Here is a 21,198-nt window from a genome sequence, read left to right as displayed (position 1 = left end):
ATTCCTAATTCTGGGCCCTCTAAACTCAATCTCTGCTTTCAGATCAGTTGGCTGCCACCATAGCCTGAGGCACTAATATGCTAATACACAATTTTCCCTTTTCTGGTCATGAGTTGAATTCATTCTCTTATTCTCAATCTCTCTGTGCCTCTGTTTCACTCACACATACACACTCACTCATATACACTCAACTATATTCTAAATAAAAGGTCAGTAAGTAAAAATGTATGTCATCTCTATATATTTACTTCTGGGTGCTATTATACGATATTTTAAGTTGATTAAAATACTTCCAGACTTAAAGAGAAATCCTTCTATTCAGCACCATTGCATTGAGAAATCTAATTACAATTCCAAGAAATTTTAGGAGAATTGGTTGTCTTGTATGCATATAAAGAATGCTTGTCTTATATTTTCCCATTTCAGTCATTTTATTTTATAGTGTGTGATCTCAAATATATTAGAAAAGAAAAAATATGACCCAAATGAACATTATGTGAGAGGCTGAAGAAACATTCATATTCCAAACATAACACAAACTTTTCATGGACTGTTGGGTATAAAGAGAATATTCTTTTTTTTAAAGTTTATTTATTTATTTATTTATTTATTTATGGCTGTGTTGGGTCTTCGTTTCTGTGCGAGGGCTTTCTCTAGTTGTGACAAGTGGGGGCCACTCCTCATCGCGGTGCGCGGGCCTCTCACTATCACAGCCTCTCTTGTTGCGGAGCACAGGCTCCAGATGCGCAGGCTCAGTAGTTGTGGCTCATGGGCCTAGTTGCTCTGCGGCATGTGGGATCCTCCCAGACCAGGGCTCGAGCCCGTGTCCCCTGCATTAGCAGGCAGATTCTCAACCACTGCACCACCAGGGAAACCCTGAGAATATTCTTATATTGATATGAATTAATCTGAAAATACTTTTATTTACCAATTTCCAATTAAACTTTCCATTTTCATGACATACATAGTCATACTTCATTTTGCATTTTCTTTAAAAATGCAATCTCTTTCTGATTAGACATAAATGAAAAGTCAAAATGTCTGTTCTTGGGAATTATCAAATACATTTTTGGCTAATTTTAGAATTTTTAAGTGATCATAACTCTTCAAGATCTGATAAATGCTACATAATTTCTAACTAAATAAAAAATGTATTTGGATATAGTCATACACAATCATTTTTCTATAATTTCTGGAGGTTTATGGAATTCCAAAATTTCACATATACATCCCTATAAAATCAACAGATCTAGATATACTATTCAGAATAGTCTAGATTATGCTATGGTAACAAATGACCCCCAGATCTCAGGGGCTAACAGTAATAAGGATTTAATTTTCACTCATACTACATATCCATTGTTACTTGACTAGGTTGAGTGACAGTTCTCCACAGGTCTCTTCATTTTTGCACATCTTGAAACAGGCCTGACTGCTTTTGTTCTGAACTATCTTTTCAAGAGTTATTTGTAGAGAGGTTGATGGACCTAGAGTCTGTCATGCAGAGTGAAGTAAGTCAGAAAGAGAAAAATACCATATGCTAACACATATATATGGAATCTAAAAAAAAAAAAAGGTTCTGATGAACCTGAGACAGGGCAGGAATAAAGACACAGAAGTAGAGAATGGACTTGAGGACACAGGGAGAGGGAAGGGTAAACTGGGATGAAGTGAGAGAGTAGCATTGACATATATACACTACCAAATGTAAAATAGATAGCTAGTGGGAAGCAGCTGCATAGCACAGAGAGATCAGCTCAGTGCTTTGTGACCACCTAGCGGGGTGGGATAAGGAGGGTGGGAGGGAGACGCAAGAGAGAGAGGATATGGGGATATATGTATATGTATAGCTGATTCACTTCATTATACAGCAGGAACTAACACAATGATATAAAGCAATTATACTCCAATAAAGATGCTACTATATATATATATATATATATATATATATATAGCTAACAACCATGAAGATAGAGATATGTATCTCTCCAGAGAAAAGGGCAGGTTTGTTTTCTGTCCAGTATGATAAAGATGTCTTTCTCTAGGGCAAATGTCAGGCCATTAAAAAGATTCGGGTTTCCTAAGCTACTGGTTCCTCTCCTGTCAAATACCCTACTGCGTATGTAGGCATCCCTGTCTTCTTTGTGTCACCCTGTGAAAACGGAGGCTCAGAAAGAACTTGAGCAAATGATGATAGTCTTGCTATTGTTGTTACTCTGAGTGATAAATTTGTCTCTGATCCAGTAGACTTGTGTTTTTCACCAGTGTGCCAACATTGTGGCAGCCTAATTGGTTAGCTAGGAAGTAGAGCAAAATTTCACAAGCTCTTTCAGTCTAACTTCTCTTTGGGACTTCAGCTGATAGACTTCAGCTTACATCTAGAATATTGCTGGTTCTTTTGGCAGAGGATAAATAGAGAACACGGTTGTGATGTTCTGGCCTTTACAGCTTCTTTTAAACCCATAACTTCTGCTTACTTTTTGTTTTCTAAGTAAGTCACATGGCCAAGCCTGACCTGAATGGGATAGTCAGTGAATACTCGTGCATAATAATATAATCTACCAAAGCAGATTCGTAACTTATGCACTGGGTCTTTAATTACCCACTTTCTTCTCAGCCAAGTGGATTTACTACAGAATCAAGTTTGCAGCTTATTTGAGGCTGTGTTCCCATATTTCAAAAATGTACATGCTACTCTCAAAATTTGTGCCTGGCTAATTTTCACCTACATTATAACTTATCTAATATTTTTCTTCAAATTGAGGAACAATATCTGGTGACTATTATCTGGAAAATCATGGGTTTTAGAAGTGTTCTCTATTTTTTTCTAAGTATTTTTTCTAAATATTTATTTGTATTATATATATATATATATAATATATATAATTTACTATGTAAACAATAATTACATAAAATATAATTAATTATACAAAGTTTTATATTTACTTATTAAAATAAGGAGAAAATATGGTTATTCAAATGTGCCACTTAACATATCACATACCAACTGTGGAAACATTCTACCCTATGGAAAACACTAATGATATATAATATATATATATAGTACTGTACACTGACTTTGTCCCTCCAAAATGCATATGTTGAAACCTAATTCTTAATATGATAGTATTTAGATGTGGAACTTTGGGAGGGTGATTAGGTCATAAGGGCAGAGCATTCATGAGTGAGATTAGTGCCCTTATAAAAGAGGCCCCAGAGATCTGCAAGCCCGCTTCTGCCATGCGAGCACACAGTGAGAAGATGGCCATCTATGAACCAGGAAGCAGGCTCTCAGCAAACGCTAAATCTGCAACTGCCTTGATCATAGACTTCTCAGCCTACAAAACTGTCAGAAATAAATTTCTGTTGTTTATAACCTGCTTAATCTATGGTATTTTGTTACAGCAGCCAGAACAGACTGAAACATAGAGTGTACAATATTATATATAATAGTCAGATAATAGCCATTTCTTTAACTAAGATTAAGTGCTTAGTATGTATAAGGTAAGAAACTATGGAACTGGGGTTACTGTGGTGAAAAAAAACTGACATGGTTGCTGCACTCATAATACTTAACAGGCTAGTTATTTCTCTAGAAGGAGGAATGATAAAAAATGGAACAAAACAAAAGCAAGTAAACAGAATAAATTAAACATTTGATAAATTTTTAATAAAACACATTTTTGAGGTAGATAATAAACTGAGGAAATCTATTTTAAGTAGGGTACATAGGGAGGTGACATTTAAACTGAGACGATGTGTAAGATGGAACAAGTAATGAAAAGATCAGGCTGAGGGGTTGGAAATGTTCTTCGTAGAGTTTGAAAAGACCATAAGGTGAGAAAGAGGATTGAGGAAATGAATGAAAGTTGATGTGGCTGGAGCAGAGTGAGCCCAGAGAGAATGGTAAAAATCAAGATGGAGGTGGATCATGAAGGCTATTTGTGGGATGTGGTGAAACTGAGATTCCCTCAAAATTGGAGTCTATATTTATGGAAAACAACAAAAAATTCAGGTTATACTTATAAGTACAATGGGAAATTGTTGAAAGACTTTATACTGGGGAGTATCATAATCCAATTTATATGGCAAAAAGATCATTCTTGTGAAGAGGGAGAAGTCATGATGTGGACTATACTTGGAAAGAGGCAGACTAGATGGAAAGAAGTGAATGGATTTAAGGCTTATGTAGAAGGCAGAATTGAAGACATTTTGGTTAATTGTTTATGTGAATTATGAGCAAGTGTGACTGCTAGGCTTCTGACTTCAACAACTTGAAAGATTTTAATGTTTGCCATTTTCTAAAATGAAAGATCTCTATGTGTACTGATTGTAGAACAGTGTTGTGGATCAACTGTTTCATTTTGAACAGGCTACATTTGAGATATTGGTGATATATATAATTGGAAATGTTAAATAATAGGTTCAATATATTAATCTAGAGCTCAGAAGGAAGATCTTGCATAGAAATAAAAATTTATGAACAGTCACCATATAGTGGCATTTAAAACTATGGAATTAGATGAAGTAATCAAGAAAGAGAGTATTAAAAAAAAAAGAAGATGCAGGCTCATGGCCATAAGAATATGATTATTTATGGGATGACAGAGAAATAGAAACTAGGGAAAGATACAGAGAAATAAGAAAGAGGTAAAACTGGAAAATGTGTTGTCGTAGAAGCAAAGAGTGGAGAGTCAGGAAAATAAGAATAGTCCACATGTAATTTTTGACAGGAGATTTAGTAAATTTAAGATAGAAAAGATCTCTTTCAATTTGGCAACACAGAAGTGATTAGTATTTTGAAGACAACAGTTTTCTGACGTGGTAGAGAAGGAAGCCAGACTGCGTTGAGTCAAAAAGTCAATAGACATGACAAAATGGTGTCAGGGATTAAGACAACACAGTTCAGAAGTTTTACCTAGAGAGAGAGTCAAAATGAAATGGTTCTTGAATGAACTTATTTACAAAAGAGAAAGACTTAAAGGTATCAAAAACAAACTTATGGTTATCAAAGGTGAGACTTGGAGGGGAGGGATAAATCAGGAACTGAGATTAACAGACACACACTACTATATATAAGATAGATAACCCACAAGGACCTACTGTATAGCACAGGGAACTCTACTCCGTATTCTGTGATAACCTATATGAGAAAATAATCTGAAAAAGAATGAATATATGTATAACAATTACTTAGTGGTACACCTGAAACTAACACAAGTTTGTAAATCAATGATAATACAATAAAATTTTAAAAAAAGAAAGGATACTAGGGGTAAAAAGACAGTTTTCTTGCTGTTTTTTTAAATGAACATGATTCACTATGGCATGGTATATGCTTATGAGAAAAATGGAAATGAACGAGAGGGAGTGAGAGATTGATAATCAGGAGAGGAAATGCTGTCAGGAAAAGAAATCCTTGAATAGAATAGTAGTAAAATTTTCAGTTAGGGTGGGTAAGGAGGGCCCAGAGCACAGAATAAGAAACTGGCATTTGGCACAATAAAGATGGATAGCACCTCCATTGTAACAGGAAAAGAGAAAGAGAACAATGTTTGGAGATGCAAGTAGATTTCTGAATTTGGTGGTGAGAAGATGAGGGAAACCACGTTTGATGATTACTATTTTCTCAATGTAATGTCAGGGAAGAATGCATCATTAAGTGAGAGTGAAGAACGGGTAGGTGGTTTAAGAAAAGAAGAGAAAGGCGCTTCAGAATATTAAGCTTTGGGGAAATTAAGAAATAGGAAAAACAGCACTAAGTGCCCATTAATGGAATGCGATATTTATATGAGAGAGCACCTAAAGATCTGGTTGTGTGATTTTTCACTAACAAGTCTGCGATGCTGGCAAAAAGATGCCCAGTAGGAATCATCTCAGGTTGGAGTTTTCTCCATTGAAAATAATGGGAGTAAAAGGCAAGGAAATTGATACTATTTGGGAAAAAAAGTGAAGATAATGATAGACTGTGAAATCTGTGTTAGATAAGGATAGTGTTACCTGGAGGGAGTTGAAAGATAATGAGAAGTTGATGTGGTCAGTGGATAAGAGGTCTCAATAAAGTTAAAAACTGAATCAGTGGGTGGTTACCAGAGGTCGGAGGCGAGAGAAATGAGTGAAGGGGGTCAAAAGGTACAAACATCCAGTGATAAAATAAGTCCTGGAGATATAATGTACATCATGGTGACTATAGTTAATAATATCATATTGTATATTTGAAAGTTACTTAGAGAGTATATAGATCTTAAAAGTTCTCATCACGAGAAAAAGAAAGTTGTAAGTAATGTGTGATGATGGTTAGACTTATTGTGAAGATCTTTTTGCAGGATGTACAAGTATGGAATCATTATGTTGTATACCTGAAACAAATATAATGTTATATGTCAATTATATCTCAATTTTTTAAAAAAGTGAATCAGTGGCCATAGAGTGAGGATGACTTCATCAGATACTGGTCAATGCCCTTCTAGCTATTTTATTCTAGAGAATAGTAGTTCCCTAGCTAACGCTTTTACAAAGACTAATTTAAGATATGTAAATATCACAATCACTGGTAATTAGCATAATAATGATGATGAACGGCCTGGTCCAGGTCCTGAAATGTAAATTGTCCCATTGTGCAAAGGATGCGAGTACCTAAACACAGTATCTGTCGTGGACACTGTAGGTTGTGCTTTGCTATTTTTCCTGCATCATGCGCTGCCATGGTGAAGGAATTTGAGTCCTGTACCAGACGATCCCCAAAGAAAAGCATTATATGCATGCTTAATAAACACTTTGGTTGATGAGGGTGACACGATGGTGTCCTGTTTTCTAAGTAAGTAGCTTTAAAGTAAATATTGGTTTTCTCTGAATGGAAGGAAACAAAGAGACTTTTCATTAATATTTATGTGTAAGGTTCAAAGTCATGAATGTAATATGATATTTTTTCTCCTGTTTTACAAATTAGTGTGCCATAATATGACATGACTTTAGAAAGAATGCTGGTATTTAGAGAAACTGCATTATATACTAATGACTTCATAATTTAGAAATCTTTTTAATAAATGTTTGAAAAGATTTGTGAGATAATTATTTAAATGTAGCAGAATACTAATACGAATTGGTATTTATATTTAGCTACTTCTTAGTATTCTTTTGTTTTCCCTTTGAAGTGTCACTGAATTTTATGTTCCTTTCTTAAGGCTATCTAAAAAATATCACTGTATTCACAAGTGTTGTTTGTTTTGTTTTAAACACTAAGCATATTTGAAAGGGTTAAACTTTCAAATAATGCCTAATTTTAATCAATGCCATTTCAGAAACTCAAGGCTGTGAGCATACATCTATTCCAGTGAGTTAAAAAAACAAACAAAAAAAACTTTAGCAGTGCGATTCTTGGAAAAATTAAAATAAAATAATAATAGCTAACACCAAAATGTACAATAAATCTCATTTTTCCCTTTTTGGAGGTGCCTAGGAAATGTGATATAGGAGTAAAGTGATGTTTAAGAATGAAACACTTGTGTAATAATAATGCCTGAGAGTTGCTTTATTTAACATTTTTACATTGAAGAACTCTGAATTTAGAAATAGGCTCTCCAGATATTGGAATTCTCAACAACACAGAACTCAGAAGGCAGAAGATGGTCAATGAGAGGAAAGATCATTGGAAGGAAGGAATATAGTAAGCATTTATCATTTAGAAATATTGAATGGAAAATGTATCCCACATAAAAATCATGCTTGAACACTAAACATGAGACTTCGATGGTGTATTGGCTGAAAGACGGTTGAGGGCTGGTGTTTATGCAGTTTGCTGAGACACCACCCAGACCTCCCCTTAAGGACTGAGGTGTCCATTCCTCCAGCTGTGTGGAGTTCTGGCTGTTGCCCTCAGCTGAAAGGAGTGACCTTGCCCAAGTTATGTTCCACTCCCATAACTGGTCAATGAAGCTCTACGAAGGCTCAGCTACCTTACCTCAATACAGTACAACTCTGAAGGGTGGTAGCAACTCCAAGGCTCCCTGTGTGATAAACCAAGCCTCTGTGCAATTGCATGGAAGTCCACCTTTTCTCCCCAGCCAATCCTCTGGTCCTCCCTAGGTGTTACTGTTGCGAGCACTAACTAATAACCCTCCTGCAAGTGGGCCTTCAGCTCAGCATCTGTTTGGTGGGGAAACTGACCAGCAGGTTTTTCCACATGACTATGCACCAGTCTGATGGCTCTAACAGTAAGGACCCTTTCTATGGCAATCTCTTGACTCATGAGTAAACCCTATGACATACTCAAAGCAAAACTGAGGTTTCTTTCTTCTTATAAGCTCACCTGTCTATTCTATGCCTTAATTGTTGCAGTAATGCCATCCCAACCATTCTAAGAGATTTATCTTAAATAAAAGAAATATTTAAAATGTGCATAGAGGTCTAGCTAAAATAATGTTTATTATAGTGTCATTTATAACAGAATAGTCAGAATAAAGTAAAAAAAAAAATTAAATAAGTGGTTGATGTGAGTCAAAAGTCAGTAGGTGATGAGAAAATAGAAATAATAAAGGTTGGCAACACATTTGAAAGTATTAATGTTGTTATTATTTACTTATTAATGCTTCATTGTTGCATTTGCTCTTTCCACAAATTCTCCGTATTCTGATGCTTTCCCCTGGATAATAAATAGTTACGGTAACATATAGTTTAATATCTAAATATACCATTCCACCACTCTGCTGTGGTGCCTTATATTCCTCCAACATTGGAATAACTTCTCTGGATTAAGAAATTTCCTTGGAATGCCTTTCTCAAACTTCAGATGGACATTTAGTGTTTTTATTTTGTTTTGTTTTTCTTTTGTCTACGAGAAGCTTTTGGTATTTTCTAATTCACCCTAGATTGCTGCTTCTATGTGAACTCTGTAGAATGGACTGAATAAGTCAATAAATGTCTTCCTTGTCAACTATATTCCCAAGCATCTTCCTAAAGGCAGCAGTAATTTAAGTGGCATTCAAACACTTCTAAATATGTCTAAAGTGTGGGTTTATTGCTCTAATTTTCTGTGAAAGCAGTTCTACTTTATTACCCAAATGAGAGTTATTATTGTCTTTCCTTCTGATAATTGCATTTGTGGTATTTATTTCAGGGTTTTTAAGATACTTTAAAGCCTATTTAGGTTTTCTCTCTTTTTTTATGAATTTAATGCTAATTAAAATAATGGATTAGTAGGCTTGGAAAATCAAATCATTATTCAGCCAGAACAATAGAAGGGCTTATTTAATTGACCACCTCAAATCATATTAAACCGATCCTGGAAGAATCATCACAAAGATTCAAATATTGCAGATACTGCCATACTTTCTATAGGATGCTAACCGTTTTCCCAGATATTTTTAAAAAATAATTTTAAAGGCTGATTAAATTAGTAGATGGTTAAGCTCTGACTGTTATATAGGAGGCAGCTGGACATTTTTCAACTTACCCCATCATGATTCTTCTATTAATTTCTACCGACATAGTAATTTCAACTGATGGTATGGAAGGCAAGAAAGACTCAGAATAGGGTTTAATGATAACACCACTAGATGCTGTGTTTGTCATCAAAGGTGGTATACTGAAAGTGAATCACAGACATTATTTAGTTTCCAGCCATGGTGATAATTTGTTCTTCCAGGCTTAAGATTATAGTAGAAGGGTGACACTTTTTATTAAGAAAGAAGTGGTATTTAATGATAAAATGGCAAGTTATTTGCCATGGTTTATAAGAATTCATGTTTGAAACTTGCAATTTTGCAAATATTTCTTCATAATCATATCTATTACATCTGTTTCCATACAGTAAATAAATAATAAATTGGACGTGTTTCTTGACTTTTATAAACTAACTTTATGATTTGGTGCTGGAAAAGGAGAGACAGATTCATGGAGAGGAAAGAAAACTAAATTGAGTTTAACAAATACTTAACTCATCAGATTTGCTTTAAGACTGGCATCTATCTCTTTCAACAGATAGACATCACCTGAAGTACATATGCTGTAACCCAGTGAAGGTTCAGAGAAATAGGCACTCATATGCTTTGTTTATAGCATACATGAACACAATCTCTTACAAGGCTAATTGTGAACTATATTAAAGTTTCTAAAATGTGCTTAGTGAATGTGCTAACGTGCAAATGAAATGTCCAGCAATACTACATACAGAAATCCATTTTGAAAAATTAAACAATAATCTGTGAAAGATTTAACTATAGAAATGTTCATTACAGTATTGTTTATAATAGAGAAAAATAGAAATAAATGTCCAACTCTTATACAATTAATGAAATAAATTAAGGTACATGGACACAATGAAATTGAATGGCTAGGCAGAAGAATCTTGACAGGAAAAGGTGTTAATATATATTAAGGTCTGGTAACAAAACTATATGTGTTAAACATTATATGTATTCACAGAAAATGACTGGAAGAATACTTAGTAACAATTCTGAGTGGAATTAGTGGAATTTAAATTTTCTTCTTTTTGCTTGGCTTTATTTTCTAAAAAATAGTTTTGCAATGATGATGAATTTATTTTGCAAAGAGGGGAAAGTTAAAATGCACAGGACTGGTTAGTCAAGAGGCGTAACTCTTTTTCCTTAAATTTTCATCTTTAACAGATATATAAGCTGAGTGGGTAAGTGGGAGTTTAAGAACAGATTACTTTCTCAAGGCATAGCACTAATTTTAGAGTTTCATATTTAGGGATCTACCATTTTAGAGCAATAGGCTCATGGTCTCAGATTAATGTCTTAATAGTATTTGTCAAGGCCATTCATGTGCAATTTGCGTAGGGTAGACACATAGCTATATATTACATAAATTACATACAATCTTGTTTAATTTATCAATATATTAATAAGTTTCAGCAAGAAAAATGAAAAAAAAATCTTATCAAATATGTATTGAGAATAGAATAAAAGCACAAATAATAATAAAATGCTTTTTAAAAATCTATCACAATCTACCCATGTAGTTGTACCCATAACTAGCCATTAGTATGTATGTTTATTGGTTTGTAGAGCAGCAAACTAGTGAGGCATACTGAAAATAGAATTAATATGCAATATTTTTTGCTTTCATAAACTGGATTTAATATCACTCACATAGGTCTATCCTCTTAGGTAAGGGTACTACACCCCTTCCACTCAAACTTTAGGAGCAAGCAGAGGTGACATTACTACTAGTAAACTTTTCCTGACTGTCTCAGGAAAACCTGGTCTTTCCCTCTTCTGTGCAGTGAAAACATTTAGTTTGTACTCCTATTGTAAAATTTAGTTCAACTCAGATGAAAATTGAATCCATACATTTGCCTTATCCACTAGACTGTCAACTCCCACAGGGCAAGAACCATATCAAGTTCATCTTTATACTACTTACAGAAACCTTCTATAACAAATGCTTGATACAAATCGTATATTGCTTACTACAGACTTGTATATTTGGAATGGTTTAGTCAATAAATCTCTTCTTAAATGTTATAGACTAAATGCTTGTGTCCTTCCAAATTAATATGTTGAAACCCTAATCCGTAATATGATGCTACTTGGAGATGGGGTTTTTGGAAGGGTTATATGAGGTCAGGAGAGTGGGGCCCCAGTCTGATGGGATTGGTGTTCTTATAAGAGGAGACAGCAGAGAGATCTCTCTCTCTTTGCATATGCACAAAGAAGAGGTAATTTCAGCAAATGAAGAGGTGGTGGAAGTTTATGAGCCAAGGGAAGAGACCTCAGAATAAAACCTAACTTGCCACAACTTGATCTTGAACTTCTCAGCCTCCAGAACTGTGAGAAATAAATTTCTACTGTTTAAGCCACCCAGTCTATGGTATTTTGTTTTGGTAGCCTAAGCAGACTAACAGATTGCACCTATCAGAATTTATTATCCTAACCATCATTTTGTATGTTAGTTCTAAATTTTCTAGAAGATATAAAACATATCTATGGTATCAGTAGAAAGCAAGTTAATAATAATTTATCTTAAACATAAATTATTAAAACCAAGCATGCCCTATATATCCAGACTATTGCCAAACATTACTTGATATAATAAATGCATGATTTAACATACTTCTATAACTTAGAAGGAGCACTTTATTCCGAGAAGCTTATAGGAATATGGCCTTACATTCTATTTAATTATAAATGGGACTCTATCTATTAAATAAAAATTTAAAATTTATTCTTCTATATTATATTAGACCTTTTTGCAATAATCTCTCTTTCTATCCTCTTTTGTTTGATGTGCTGGGTTAACATTTGAATCCCATATCTTAATTTAAACCATCTCAAGACTGCCAAGTTATTGGAATATTTATGGTTTTCATTTCATATGTCACCTTATCTAATTTCTAGCCACATCAATTAAAATATAAATATCTCAGTGAAATAAAAATAGGATTAGAAGAAAAATAGTGTTTCTTAAATGCTCAGAACATTCCTTCTACATCACCTTGAACACAAAACTGCGATACTGTACTCTGCATAGAAATGCCAAATAGGTGTAATGCAAATCAGGAGAAAGCCATTGACAGATAACTTAAATAATCATGATCTGAATATTGAGTTTAGGCAAGCATCACAGTCTATTGGCACCAAGCTAGATTTCTTGTCCTGTACAAAAGTGTTATGTTGTTCTTGTTAAGCAGTCATCCATCTAAGTGACTTCAAGGCCCTTAAGACCTGAATAGGCAAAGCTCATCTATCAGCCTCTTGACTTCAGTCAGAGCCACAGCAGGTTCCATAACAAGCTGAGTCCACATATTCTAATCGTTTTGTTACAGGAGCACATTTAAAATCTTAGTTATACTGTAATTTTGCAGTGAAATACTGGCTAGCCTTTATTAAGAACTCTTTTTGATATGTTGACTCCTAGTTATGGACTATGCTACCAAGATCAGCCGAATATGTTAAGTTTTTGAAGAGAAATTTCCCATGATTTATCCTTGGTTTATTGTTTGACTTCACTAAGAATCTGGGGAAAAAATGATTTTCTGATAACTAAATGTAGAGATGCTTGTCATCTACTCATAGAATGCTTCCAAAGCAGGCTAAACTCGCAGGATCTGTAAAATGATGAACGAAAGCAGAAGCAACTTGAAATTCTAAACAGGTGATTCTATTGCACGTATTTAATCAGTATATTAAATCCCAACACATGTGGTAATTTTGAGTAACAGATTTAAATGTTAAAAATTAAATTAAACCAGCTGTTTGGCATCATCTCAGCAAATAATTGTCCTATAATTTAATTAAAGTTAAACTTTTTTCCAGCTTAAAATAATTACAATTCTAATACCAAAAAAGAGTTTATAAGGACAGCACTTCTTCAAAATAATTTCAAATTTAACACAATTTCAATGAAAATATTCATCAACAGAAATATCAAAGTTATTCTTTTTGTGATGGTGAAGAAAAACTCATCAGGCAAAAATAAAAAGTACACTTTTTGAAATCAACAATAGGAGAGAAGAAGACTTAAGAAAAATATTTAGAATTTATAAAACTATAATACATTTTTAAATGTTGGAGTAATGAATGGTGTATAAATAAGCAGAAAAATCTATGTAGTAAAATCTTCAAAATACTTTAAAAATAAAGCAAGTATTTACTAACAACTCAACATGCACTAGACACTTTTCATGCATTCTTTCCTCTAACCATAGTTGCAAAACTGTGAAGTAAGCAATATAATTGTGACTGTTTTAAATTGAGAAAAAACTGAAGCTAGTAAGAAAATAGATCCTTTATTCTCTCAAGTGGCTTTATTGAAGTATAATTGATGTACAATAAACTGAACTACTTAAAGTATAAGATTTGAATACTCAGCAAAATATTAGCAAACCAAATTCAATAGTATATTAAAAGGATCATGATGGATTTATTTCAGGGATGCAAGGATGTTTCACCATATGCAAAAAAAATAAATAGGATACACCACATTAATAAAATGAAGGATAAAATCATATAATCAACTCAATAGATGCAGAAAAAAAGTGATGAAATTCAACATACTTTCATGATAAACAACTATAAATAAATTGTATATAGAAGGAAGTTACCTCAACATAATCAAAGTTATGTATGACAAAGCTGTAGCTAACCTTGTACTAAGTTTAGGAATAAGACAAGGACGTGCATTCTTGCCAATTTTATTCACTGCAGTACTGAAAATCCTAGAGGGATCAATTAGGCAAGAAAAAGAAAAAAAGACAACAGAATTGGATGGGAAGAAGTAAAATTGTCTCTGTTTGCAGATGACATAACATATATAGAAAACCCTAAAGACTCCACCAAAAATTCTTAGAACTAATAAAGGAATTCAGTAAATTTCCAGTATACAAAATCAATGTATAAAAATCAGTTGTATTTCTATACACTAACTACAATCAGAAAGAGAAGTTAAGAAAATAATCTCATTTACAAAAGCTTAAAAAATAATAAAATACTTAGGAATAAATTTATTCAAGGAGGTAAAAGAACTGCCCATTGAAAATTATAAGACACTGATGAATGAAGTTGAAAAAGACATAAATAAATGGAGAGATATTCTATGTTCATGGATTGGAAGAATTAATATTGTTAAGATTTCCATACTACTCAAAATTATCTACAGATTCAATGCAACTCCTATCAAAATATCAATGGCACTTTTTCACAGAAATATAACAAACAATCCTAAAATTTGTATGGAACCTCAAAGGATCACAAATAGCCAAAGCAATCTTGAGAAAGAAGAACAAAACTGGAGGTATCATAATTCCTGATTTCTATGCTATATTACAAATTTATATTAATAGTAATTAAAACAGTATGGTGTTGTTATATAAGCAGACACATAGATGAATAGAACAAAATAGAGAGCCCAGAATTAAACCTATGCATATATGGTCAATTAATTTTGGCAAAGGAGCTAAGAATATCCAACAGGGAAAGGATAGTGTCTTAATAAATGGTGTTGGAAAAGTGGACAACCATATGCAAAAGAATAAAATTAGACCCCAATCTTACATCGAACACAAAAATTAACTCAACATGGAAAAAGATTTGAATATAAAATCTGAAACTGTAAAATTCCTAGGAGAAATCATAGGGAAGATTTGCCTTGACATTGAACTTGGCAGTGATTTTGGAGGGTTTGGCTCCAAAAGCAAAGTCTACAGAAGCAAACATAAACAAGTGGGACTACATCAAACTAAAGAGCTTCTGCATAGCAAAGGAAACTATTAACAAAATGAAAGGTTATCTATGGAATGGGAGAAAATATTTGCAGTCCACATAAGAGGTTAATACCCAAATACACAAGGAAAAATACAATTCAATAACATAAACAAACAAACAAAAACAATGACCCAATTAAAACGTGGGTAAAGGAATTGAATATGCAATTTTCCAAAGAAGACATGCAAATGGCCAGTTGGTACATTAAAAGGTGGTCAACATCACTAATCATCAGGGAAATGCAAATCAAAACCATGATGAGCTTTCACCTCACATCTGTTAGGATGGCTACTATCAAAAAGGAAAGAGATAACAAATGCTGGTAAAGATGTAGAGAAAAGGGAACACGTGTACACTGTTGGTGGAAATGTAAACTGGTCTAGCCACATGGAAAATAGTCTGGTGGTTCCTCAAAAATTTAAAGATAGGACTACCATATGATTCAGCAATCCCACTTCTGAGTACATATCTGAAGGAAAAAAAATCACTATGTTGAAGAGATATCTACACCCTCCAGTTCTTTGCAACATTATTCACAAATGTCAATATACAGAAACAACGTAAGTGTTTGGTGATGGATGAATGGATACAGGTGTCTGTGTGTGTGTGTCTCTCTCTCTATATATACACACATACACACACACACACACACACACACATATATATATATATACACATACACACAATGAAATATTATTAAGCCTTAGAAAAGAAGGAAATCCTGCTATTTGGAACAACATGGATTAACCTGGAGCAATATGCTAAGTGAAATAAGTCAGACAGAAAAAGAGAAATACTGCATGCCATCACTTATGTATGGAATCTGAAAAAAAAAAAAGTCAAACTCAGAAGTAGAGAATAAAATGGTGTTTGCCAGGGTCAGGAAGATGGAAGAGGAGTCAGGAAAATAGAGAGAGGCTGGTAAAAAGGTACAAACTTTTGGCTATAAGATGAATAAGGTCTGAGGATCTAGTGTAAAACATGGTAACTGTAGTTGATAATATGATATTGTATAATTGAAATTTGCCTAGAGTAGCATTGAAGTGTTCTGCCCACTTCCCCTCAAAAGGTAAATATCTGAGGGGATGAATGTGTTAAGTTGAATTTGAAATTTTTTTCACAATGTATACATATATCAAATCATCACATTGTATACTTTATATGTACAATTTAATTATTATTTATTAAAGTACATTAATATTACAGTTTAATTTGTTATACCTCAATAAAGCTGAAAAGAATTATAGACAGATTTTAAAAAAAGAAAAAGAACTGAGAAGAATAACAAATTAAGAAATAAATAGAGTGTAAGATTCAGTGAATTCTGATATATTCCATGAAGTATAACACCATCCCTCAAAATTTCCTTATGATCATTTCAAATCCCACTCTTCATTCTTCCCTACATCTTTCTATGCAATATCTACACACTTTAAATATAGGGACACAAATAAGTTAAAGGGCTGGAAAAAATATGTAGCACACAAAAAGTCAATATTAGAAAGCTGGTGTGGCCATTTTAATATCAAAATAGACAATATAAAGTCCTAAAATTGATAAGGAGAAATTATTATAGTGATACAAGTGTCAATTCATCAACAATCATAACAATACCGTTACTATTATGTTTACTATTCTATGTTTAAAGCAAATTGTCAGTTAAAAATTTACCCAGAGGGCTTCCCTGGTGGTGTAGTGGTTGAGAGTCCGCCTGCCAATGCAGGGGACACGGGTTCGTGCCCCGGTCTGGGAAGATCCCACATGCTGCGGAGCGGCTAGGCCCGTGAGCCATGGCCATTGAGCCTGCGCATCTGGAGCCTGTGCTCCGCAATGCAAGAGGCCACAACAGTGAGAGGCCCACATACCGCAAAAAAAAAAAAAATTACCCAGAAAGTTTAATTTAATTTTGTCTTTTATCCACGAGACAATGAACTATCACATTTTCTATATACCATGGAGCATTTTAAATGGATTATCTGATGATGTCTTATTTCAATAGACTAGGGCTTTCATAGATAAATAAGCATTATTTGAAGTACTTTTTATGCCAAAAAAATGAAGTGCTGCTGAAATCTAAGAACCTCGCTTTTAAAGAAGAGTTAATGACATTATCTCCTTTTCTAGTATTCTTTGCTTTGTTTTATCAGAGGTTACAAAAACTTTTATTTGTGAGGAAAATATGTTTTCTGACATTCTCATCACATCTCTGTTCATATTCATGAAAACATTGCATTTCTGTGTCAGAATAAATTTGGTAATAATTAGGAATGTCATAAATAGAACCACCACATGAAATTCAATTTTCATGTGTGAATAGCCTTGACTGCCAGAAGTTAAAAATATTAATCACTGATATATCTGTTTTTAAAGATAGTGTACTGCTTTTAGAGATATGCACCTGGATTCTATCTTTTCAATTTTTCTAACATATATTGTGAGAAAAAAAGCGTGTAGTGAATTTTGAATCACAGAACTGAGGTTTGAACTGTTTTGCATACTCTTCAAGGGTAGGAATACACTCTGAAGCTTCTTAATGGAACATATTTAGAGACATCTCCCCACAATAGATGATCTGATTCAGATGTAGAACCAAACTAAAATGGAGTCATTTATGACAGGTACAAAATGGATTCATCCAAAATAGGAACATCACAGAAAATGAAACTTAACCTTGCCTCAGTTGCAGGAACTTACAGATTTTCTCAGAAGTCAGCAGAGGAAACCAATATCCAAACTGCCAAGTCTGTCTACACCATCTCTGGACTTCCTTGTTCCCCTGACTCAGCTACCCTGATCAAATAAGGAAAAAGACCACTAGGCAACCAATCAGCTGAAAAAGCCAAGTAACTTCCACATTTATCATATAAACATCCCTTAGTGTGTCAGCAACTAACAACTCATTGCTCCTGAAACCTTGGGTTTCCCAGCTTGCAGATCGAAACTCTTGCAATAAATTCATCTTTCTGCTTTGTTTTACTGGTGTGCAGAGTTTGGTTTACGACACATGAAAGAAGCAACTATTGGCAAATTTAGTTGCTATTGTTGCTTGTTAACTAGTAGTGATAAATCATCAGATTTTATTTATAGATATAATTGATAGTCTAACTTAAGATACATTTTTGAGAATAGAGTTTTCTCTCATTAGCTACCAGAAAACATGTGAATTAGATAAAATTATATGGTATAATATATATGGATTATAGAAGAAAATACTGAGTTAAAAATAGAAAACAAAAATCCGTATGGGTTAAATAAGGAAACTGACATAGTAGAGTAGAATTGTTGATTACATGGCTTTTGGAACAAGAAACCCTGGGTGTGAATCTTTTACTTACTAGTAGTGTATCTTGGGCAAAATGTTTAATTAAGCCTCAATCATCTTATATGTGATATGGGGTGAAAAAATAACATCTGCTTCACAAAATTGTCATGAGGATTACTTGAAAATAGGGTCTATTGACCCCAGAATATTGGGCTGTCCCTGTGTCCAACTATGGGTTCCATCTTAACTTTAATCTTGAGAAAGAATATGAAGGAATAAGTGGTATAAAATTGGATTATGTGGTACATGCTGGGGTTTATAAATACAATTTAATTATTGATAAAATATAGATGCAAGTATGTTTTCTACTAACAGTAAAATACATTAGTTTTAAAGCAATTGTGTGAAAAAAATCCAGCAATCAGGAAAAAAAATTCTGCATTTAAAATTATATAATTTTAGCTATATGCAATAATTAAGTACTCGCTTTTATATCTATTCATCTCTTCTTCTGTATCTACATAAAAATATCATGAGGAATAAGTTCTAAATTATTAAAAGTGGTCATCTCTCTCTCCCTTGAGACTGAATGAATTTATCAGGTCCTTCCTGAGAGCAAGTTTTTCTGAGAGAGGGCGATGGGAAGCACACAAAGACACTAGATTCCAGCCAGGGTAACCACCATTTTAAAAGATCTTATAGCGGAAGACCTTCAAGATGGCGGAGGAGTAAGACCTGGAGATCACCTTCCTCCCCACAAATACCTCAGAAATAGATCTACATGTGGAACAATTCCTACAGAACACCTACTGAATGCTGGCAGAAGACCACAGACTTCCCAAAGGCAAAAGACTCCTCACGTACCTGGATAGGGCAAAAGAAAAAAGTAAAAACAGAGACAAAAGAATAGGGACGGGACCTGCACCAGTGGGAGGGAGCTGTGAAGGAGGAAAAGTTCCCACACACCCGGCAGCCCCTTCATTGGTGGAAAAGGGGGATGGGTGGGGGGAAGCTTCAGAGCCACAGAGGAGAGCGTAGCAACAGGGGTGCAGAGGGCAAAGTGGAGAGATTTCTGCACAGTGGATCAGTGTTGACCAGCACTCACCAGCCTGAGAGGCTTGTCTGTTCACCCTCCAGGGTGGGTGGGAGCTGGGAGCTGAGGCTTGGGCTTCGGAGTTCAGATCCCAGGGAGAGGACTGGGGTTGACTGCATGAACACAGCCTGAAAGGGGCTAGTGTGCCACAGCTAGCTGGGAGGGAGTCCGAGAAAAAGTCTGGAACTGCTTAAGAGTCAAGAGGTCATTGTTTCATGGTGCACAAGGAGAGGAGATTCAGAATACCGCTTAAATGAGTTTCAGAGATGGGCGCGAGCTGCAGCTATCAGCCTAGACACCAGAGGGGGGCATGAAATGCTAAGGCTGCTGCTGCAGTCACCAAGAAACCTGTGTGCAAGCACAGGTCATTATCCACACCTCCCTATGCAGCTTGCCACTGCAAGGGTCTCGAAATCCAGGGAAAACTTCATTGCAAGTACACAAGGCACACCTCAGGCTACTGCAATGTCACGCTGGCCTCTGCTGCTGCAAGCTTGCCTCACTTTCCATACCCCTCCCTCCCCCTGCCCTGAGTGAGCCAGAGGCCCCTAATCAGCCACTCCTTCAACCCCCTGCTGTCTGGGTGAAGAACAGACACCAGAGGGCGAGCTAACGCAGAGGCAGGACCAAATCCAAAGCTGAACCCCAGGAGCTGCATGAAGAAAGAAGAGAAAGGCAAATATCTCCACACAGCCTCAGGACCAGGGGATTAAATCCCCACAATCAACTTGATGTACCCTACATCTGTGGAATACCTGAATAGACAATGAATATTCCCAAAATTGAGGCAGTGGACATTGGGAGCAACTATAGACTTGAGGTTTGCTGTATGCGACTGACAAGTGTCTAATTTTTATGTGTATCTTAGTATAGTTGTTAGCACTTGTTATCATTGATGGATTTGTTAATGGTTTGGTTGCTCTCATTTCTTTTATAACTTTTTTTTTAATTTTAATAACTTTTATTTTATTTTATTTATTTATTTATATTCTTTACTTTTTTCTCCATTTTCTTCTGAGCTGTGTGGCTAACAGGGTCTAGGTGCTCTGGCCAGCTGTCAGGCCTGGGCCTCTGAAGTGAGAGAGCTGAGTTCAGGGACATTGGACCACCAGAGACCACCTAGCCCCAAATAATATCAATAGACGAGAGCTCTCCCAGAGATCTCGACCACAACACTAAGACCCAACTCCACTCAACGACCAGCAAGCTCCTGTGGTGGACACCTCATGCCAAACAACTAGCAAGACAGGAACACAATCCCACCCATGAGCAGAGAGGCTGCCTAAAATCATACTAAATTCACAGACACCCCAAAACACACTACCAGAGAAAGACCTACCCACCAGAAAGAGAAGATCCAGCCTCATTCATCAGAACACAGGCACCAGTCCCCTCCACCAAGAAGCCTACAAACTCATTGAACAAACCTTACCTACTGGGGGCAGACACCAAAAGTAACAGGAACTACGAACCTGCAGCCTGCGAAAAGGAGACCCCAAACACAGTAAGTTAAGCAAAATTAGAAGACAGAGAAATACACAGCAGATGAAGGAGCAAAGTAAAAACCCAACAGACCAAACAAATAAAGAGGAAATAGGCAGTCTGCCTGAAAAAGAATT

Source organism: Delphinus delphis, chromosome 17, assembly GCF_949987515.2.
Source record: "Delphinus delphis chromosome 17, mDelDel1.2, whole genome shotgun sequence".
Taxonomy (NCBI): domain Eukaryota; kingdom Metazoa; phylum Chordata; class Mammalia; order Artiodactyla; family Delphinidae; genus Delphinus; species Delphinus delphis.
Note: the sequence above shows the minus strand (reverse complement) of the source record.